The sequence below is a fragment of the Marmota marmota genome, unplaced genomic scaffold (genome assembly GCF_001458135.2).
Source record: "Marmota marmota marmota unplaced genomic scaffold, marMar, whole genome shotgun sequence".
Taxonomy (NCBI): Eukaryota; Metazoa; Chordata; class Mammalia; order Rodentia; family Sciuridae; genus Marmota; species Marmota marmota.
This window is the reverse complement of record NW_025999932.1, coordinates 25,617,901-25,625,792: the sequence shown is the minus strand read 5'-3', so window position 1 is coordinate 25,625,792 and position 7,892 is coordinate 25,617,901.

Genomic DNA, 7,892 nt, shown 5'->3' with positions numbered 1-7,892 from the left:
TGCTCAGGGCCTCCTTAAGTTGCTGAGGCTGGCTTTGAACTCGCAATCCTCCTGCCTCAGCCTCGTGAGCTGCTGGGATTACAGACATACACCACCACACCACCATGCCCCGCTGGGAATTTTCTTTTGAATTAACCTATTAATCAATTATTCCTATTATTATTCTCTTTTCTTTGATTGATTGATTGATTGATTGATTGTAGTAGTGTAGACTGTCTTGCTAAACTACCCAGGTTGGCTTTGAACTTGCCATCTCTCTGCCTCAGCCTCCTGAGCAGCTGGGATCATTGGCGTGTGCCACCGTGACTGGCTCCTACTATTTGCTATTCTTTTGAGACTATGGCGTTTGGCTGTCCTAATCCTAGGCCGAATCACACACTGTGTGTGTGCGTGTGAAGATGCAGCGTGTGGTTTCCCATCACAGATTTATGTCCCCTGCTTGTCTGTTGGGAGACATTAGATAATTCAGCTGCCCATTGTTCTTGACCACTTCTTTTATTTCCAAACTATTTAAAAAATATTTCCCATTGCACTCTACATAAACTTAATGAAGATGTATTTATTGGCTTTAATATGGCATTTAAAAAATTGCAGGCTGGAAGAATACAATGAAAGCTCTCTGAATGGAAAAGCAAAGGCCACCTTTCCAGTAGAGCAGACTCCACTGTCCCTCTGGTCACCCCTTCATGGACACCTTCCCCATAGGCTGGGCACTCCCTGGGCAGCCCCTGATTGGCATGCAGGGGGCAGGGGCCACACACCATCCTGGGTCCCAAACACAAGCCCCAAAGAGGAGAAGTGCGCAGAGCCACGTGTCCTCAAATACAGAAGGAGCAGTGGTTTGGGGACATGCAGTAGAGGAAGTGCCTACCTTGGGGACAGCAGCAAGGGGGAGGGCTTGGTCCTGAGGAATGAGCAGCCCATGGATTAGCTCAGGAACAGAAGAGGAGCTCCACCTTTGGGGTGGTCCAGGGGTCACAAAGGGAACGCTCACAGTGACACTTTAAAGCAGCCACAGTCAATTTCTCCAGCAGGAAGGTGACAGTGATAGAAATGGTACTTTATGCTCATTCCACAGTGTCCTGAGCAGCAAAGGTAGGAGCTTTGCTGAGCTGAGCCAGAGCTGGCCAGGCAGAATGGACAGTAAGGGTCAGTGTCCGAGAAAATGCCACAGGAATCCCCAGGACAACAGGAGTGTCATTCATTCCAGGACAATTGGGAAGAGGTGGGAAGACGACTTTGAGCTTCTGCTTGAAAACTTCTGGTAATTTCTTGCTCCTTGATGCTCCCTGAGCAGGGGGAGATGGGGTACAGGTGATACCCAAGCAGGCAAAGAGGTTCCTGGCCTCTGCCTACCCTCTTTCACGTTTGGCTGGAGAACACCATGTTAGAAGGACCGTCCTTTCTGGCTTACTCTGGTTACACATGCACAGCTCCGGGGCAGTATCCACCTTGGACCCTTCTTGATTGACTTTGAGTTCCCCAAATTATAGCTGTTGAGTTAACATGAAAATTGCCTGAATCAGGTGTCCCGAAGGGGCTGGCCTCTGATGAGGGTTTTCACTCTGCTGGGCACTGATCAGCCCTGCCTCAGTCTTGAATTACCTGTGACACATTTGTCATTGGACTGTTGATTGCTGAACTTGGACTTGATGTATGAGAACTGACTCAAACTGCTTATGGCCCTAAAAGAGAATCTTTAAAAGAAGTGACGACAACAATTAAGAATAAACATTCATTTAGACTTAATATTTAGATAATACAGGGCACTATAATGGGGGCACTCTGTTGGTTTGGTGATAAAATCAGGATCATCTATTCACCCGAAGACACTTCCTACTGTTTAGTTTATCAGTTTAACCCACTGTGATTTTCCAACTTTATACATGTAAGAAAGACATTAACATTGAAGATTCTAGTGATACCCAGTAGAGGAGACTACAATAATAAATAATTTAGCTTCTTTATGCTTCAGTTACTTTCATAAATTACTTAAGAAACAGCAACAAATACTACGGGTGCCATTAGGAAAGTTGACATTATCCATTTCTTATTTAACAATAAAGTCGTTAAAAGAAAACCCTCGTCAGAGGCCAGCCCCAACAGGACACCTGATTCAGACAATTTCCATGTTAACTCAACAGCTACAATTGGGGGAATCCAGAATCAATCAAGAAGGGTCCAAGGTGGATACTGCCCTGGAGTTGTGCATGTGTAACCAGAATAAGGGGAGGAGCGTGTTTGGTTTGACCAAAGGATATCAAAAGGGAATGCATTTGTTGTAGCCAAAGTAAACAACTTTTATTTCTGTTTTCCATAGGCAGGCGTATGAGTACAACATGGCACATTTTATATTTGTACATTTTGGGAAAACATGTATCATTAGAGTCATCACAATATAAAACACATCCCCGTATGCTACTGAATGCTTCCTCAGCTGGGGAGTTCTGCATGAGCAAAGAAAGTCACAACTTAGATGAATTTTGGGATGGTCCAGACCAAAAGAAGCACACCTGAATTGTCTCCGTCATATGAACATTTATTCTATAAGCTGTTTCCAGAGCATATGGTTCATATAGCATAATAACTTATTAAATAGAACCATCATTGCCAGAAAAATTTTCTTCAAGCCTTTACTGAGACTCTCCCCCCCTCTCACTAGAGATGGAAATATCTCCCATTTTTCATAAACTCCAAGATTTCTTCCTCTGTTCAAAAGAAGGGAGTTCTTTTGTGGAGGCAGAATCCCTGCCTTTAGGTGTAAACATAATCAAATGCTCACATTTTCAGAAAGGCCTTTTCAAACATTCAGACAAAGTGAAAGCCCTTTTATGACTTATCAGATCCCTACGCTCTGGTAATAGTGATGCTTGCACTAGGTGCGGTGGCACATGCCTGGGATCCCAGTGACACAGGAGGCTGAGGCAGGAAGACTGCAAGGTCAAGGCCAGCCTCGGCAACTTAGCAAGGCCCTGTCTCAGAATAAAAATACAGTGGTGATGTGGCTCAATGGTAAAGTACCCTTGGGCTCATTCTTAGTATTGTAAAAGAAGAAAAAAGTTATGTTTGCTAGATAAAATATTGGCAGTAGGCTTTGTAGACCTCCATATTTTGAGAAATCAATATCAGTTGTGGACATTAAGACTGGAATAGGAGAAATTAATAAAAATAAGAAGTCACTGGTTATGGTAGATGGAGTCTTCAACTGTCCTTTCACATAAGGTGTGCTCAATAACGATTTTGTTAGCTATTGCAATTATAAAAAATATTTTTCATTTGTCGATAGACCTTTATTTTATTTATTTATATGCGGTGCTAAGAATCGAACCCAGTGCCTCACATGTGCCAGGCACTACTGCCGAGCCCCAGCCCCCGGCCCCTGTAATTTTATTATTTGGAAATATTCACATTCAATGACAAGTGGTACATACATGCATGTTTATCAACGTGTACACACTTCTGTGTATAATAGGGATGTATAAACTGAAACATGTCCAACTTTCCTAATTGCCAAAAATAATCTCTGCCTGTGAATGAATTCATTGCTGTCCTATTTATTTGTTCTGTTCAGAGAGTTGGACGGGAAGCCCCAGCTGAGGTGAGAAGCGGCTCATTCATTTTAGATAATTATTAACCCTGACGCCTCCAACTCAGTATTCTAATCTTGGCATTGAGGTAACTTTGGCCATCGGTGAAATACCTTGTCAATGAATTTGAATCACCAAAGGTAGGCACAGTGTCGCCTTTATCGCCAAAGAATAGAGTATTAGCACCAGAGGACTTCAGATGTCACCTGGTACCGTGCCCTCTTTTCACAGAAGAAGAAACCGGAGGCCACGGAGGTGAGGGACGGGCCAGAAAGCAGGGCAGATATCAAAGGGGATCATTCCAAAATCAAACCTCTCCCTCCTCAGCCAGGCCCTGTCCAAACTCACTATCTGCATTTTTTTTTCCTTTTCTGAAAAACAAATCTATCTGATTACAGGTGCCTTTGTGAAAACATGACAGCTGGATCTTGCCTCTTGGCCTCTTGTCTGCAAATACAGAGAAGAGAGACCATGACTGCAACATAACGGAAGTGAAGGGGCCCCAGCAAATATTCCCCTTCACCTCGCCTCTTTTGATCTGCTGTTTTTGATACCTCAGAATATATGGGTGCTCAATAATGTCACCTTATTTTAAAACAAAAAAGTTCATTGATTTACTCATCTTTACCTAGGGTATTTTTATTCATTTATTTTCACAATGCCGGGGATGGAGCCCACGCCCTTGCACACATGAGGCCAGCGCTCTACTGCTGGGCTACACTCTGGGGCTGGGGTGTGGCTCAGAGGTGGAGCGCTGGCCTAGCACACGTGAGGCACTGGGTTCCATCCTCAGTATCACATAAATATAAAGTGAAAACGTTGTGTCCACCTATAACTGAAACAAATATTTAAAAAATCAAAACAAAGCCTTTGACGTAGGTCGTGGGGGTTCTCTCACCTGGGGCATTTTTAGTGATAACTGGTTATTGATGAGTTCAAGAAATCACTTGTGTTGGATTCTGATATTCGTCGTGGGTGTGCAAATTCGTCTAAACCCACACAGGCAGGACCAAAAGTGGGGTCAGGGCGGAAGGATCCTCAAAGGCAGGATTTGGATCTGGTTTATATTTGTATCTCGGGGACTACCTGCAGCATTTGATACCTGGGAGGCGCTCAGTGCAGTTTATTTGGATAAAAGGGTAAGCGCTGCAGTTTGAGTCTCGAGCTTCCCCCAGAGGTGGGTGTGTTAAAGGTTTAGTCCCCAGCTTGGTAGTGTTGGGAGGTGGGGGGACCTTTAAGGATCCGGTCTAGTAGGAGGTCATTGGAAGGTGTCCTTGAAGGCAGAGTGGGAGCCCCGCTCCTTCCGATCTCTTGTTAGCATCCTGGCTGGGAGGTGAAGGGTTGTTCTGCTCCCACCACCCTGTTGCCTGACCACAGGCCCCAAAGCCACAGGGTCAATGGCCAGGGGCCGAAATCAACAAGTGTGAGCCCCAATAGACCATTTCTCCTTTTTGTTTTTGTTGCTGAGGGTTGAACACAGCTTCTCACACATGCACCTTATAGACAGCTGTCTGCTGTATATTGTTCTGTTCAGAGATTTGGAAGGGAGAGCCTTAGTGGATGTGAGAAATACCTCATTATTTTTAGTTAATTATTAACCTTGAAGCTTCCCCCTCAGTATTCTAATCTTAGCATTGAGGCAACTTTGGTCATTGATGAAACACCTGGCCAATGAATTTTAATCACCAAACATAAGCATACCCCAGCTCTACCTTTCTTCTTTTCATGTTATCTCATGTGTTTTGTTACAGTAATGAAAGCTGACTAGCCTAGTAAACAAACTAAATTTTCTTTCTTTCTTTTTTTTGGAAGGGGGGGGGGATTGAATCCAGAGGGCCTTAACCACTGAGCCACACCCTTCTTTTTTATATTTTACTTAGAGACAGGGTCTCGCTAAGTTGCTAAGTGCCTTGCCAAGTTGCTGATGCTGGCTTTGAACTCTCAATCCTATTGCCTCAGCTTCCCAAGCTACTGGGATTATAGGCACGTGCCGCCACACCCAGGTCAAACTAAATTTCTGATTCTCTAAGCTTTCCATAGGATAGTACCTTAATATGGGGATAGACATTTTGTTTTCTAAAGTTGTCTCACACTTGATGGTCTGGTAGTTATTTAGTGAATCTAAAAAAAAAAAAAAATTAACAGCTTTTTGAAAAAATTTTCATCCTTTTCTGGTGGCCACTGCAAAGCATATTCCCATGTATTAAGGGGTATCCTTTCAGCTTTAGTGGGTAACTTGGGGTATATCCCTGTACCTCACTATTTCTTCAGAATTCTATACCATTCCAGAATACTAGTCTATTTCTTTTGCTCACTTCTGAGGCCAGTCCACCAGTGGCCTGTAGCACTTCACCTCTCCTGGACATAGCTGTGACAAATGCTATTTCCAAATGGGTTTTGTGAGATTGTGTGTTGGATGATGTGCCCACCAAGAAGAAAAAAATAATGAACACTTAAGTTTGCATGCTCGGCTTTTAGACCATTTCCTTCCAATGGTCTTTGCCTGCCTATTACAATCCCAGCCTGGCTTGTGACTAACTTTACCCAGTAAGTGATGCGACATGCAAACAGGGAACACGTTGCTGGAAAGATGGCTCTCAGGCAGCCATGTGTCATGACGCTATTTTGTGCACATGGTCCACATGCAGGCAAAGGCTTTTCAGTTCGTGTGTGTACTGTAAGGCCCATGTTCAGTACTGTAGAGATCATGCAGGGACATGAAATGCATATATTTGAAGAAGCAACAGTTGGGAATGGACCAAAGATACATCCAAGGAACCTTCCAGAAACCTATAATTATGCCAGTAACCAAAACTTCCTGTAAGAAAGCTCAGTACGGCTCCTTTTTAGAAAGGCAAAACTGCATCAGAAGACGTGTTCTGAGATTTGAACACTAAGGAACCATTCTGTCAGCACCAGCAATAAAACATTCTGGACCACATTTTCCGGAGACTTCAGAAAAGAACTGGACTTGCCTCACAGGTTTAAAAAGGACACTGCGTTTCCTTTCTTAAAATTGCCCATGGTGTTGCCCCATCTTTGGTTTCCAAGGATAGACAGATATTTGTGTGCCTGAGTCAAGAAGACTGCATGTCCTGTGTCTTTCGCACAGCAGTTAAATTTTACAAAAGAAGAAGTTTGGTGTTTTTACCTATTTTTCCTGCAGCATTTAAAAAATTTGCACCAGACTTTTCAACATTAGTGAATTTTCTGTCCTTAAGGCAGCGTCATGAGTCTGTGGGAGGAAAAACATTAAGTGCATGTAAGTCTCCAGAGAGGTCAAGCAACGTGTCCAGAACCACAGGGTGACTCAGAATACCTGCTGGGGCAGTTTCTTAATCAGCTGGAAGGTTGGCTATTTAAACAGCAGGAGATATTTACTCACTTTGGAAGTCTCTGGGGCTGTTCCTAAATGATTGACATCTAGACAAAGGGGGATCTCACTTAGTTTTCACTCAGGACTGAGTCCATAAAGTGAAAATGAAAATATATTCAGAAACAGCTTGTAGAAAATTTCCCTCCTGGTAAATGTATAACTGGTTTCTATTGAGATGGAAAAATCTATTTGGAAGCTACTGAACCTTCTGGAGTTGATTTCAGGTCTGTATCCTCCTGAATACTCAGTTCTCTGCCCCAACCAGTGTCCCTGGGAGAAAAACATCCTCAAGGGGCAAGACCCACACCTAGCCCAGTTAGTATTTCTAAATTTTCTTATAAATGTGACTTTCCAAATGTCTTTTTCAGTGTTTTGGGGTTTTTTTTGGGGGGGTGGGGTTAATTGTAGATGGACACAATATCTTTAGTTAGTTTATTTATTTTTATGTGGTGTTGAGGATCAAACCAAGTGCCTCATGTGTGCTAGGCAAGCTCTCTACCACTGAGCCACAACCACAGCCCCAGAAGTGTGTTCTTTAAAAAAAATAAAATACCTGTTTTAAACCAAGAGATAGTAAAGATGTCAATAATGCCTATGCTTATAAGGTCCTTCACCCAAATGGAAAATATAGATGTTATTTTTTTATAGTATGTTTTTATAGTTGTTTTGTACTTGCATTTTGCCGCAGTCCGGCTGCAGCAGAATAATCAGGGGGGGGACGAATAACTTGTGTACTTGATACAGCAGGAGTAGGAGCCGTTTATTGTAGGACAGGAGCAGTATTTATACATTCCACACAGCTTATCTAATTAGCATAAACTAGATACATCAGTCAACCAATCAGGAATCTCTACACTTAATGGCTCGCTTTTGTTACTTCTCAAACCACTCCCTCTGGCATTTTGCCAGGCACCATCCAGACTTGTTTA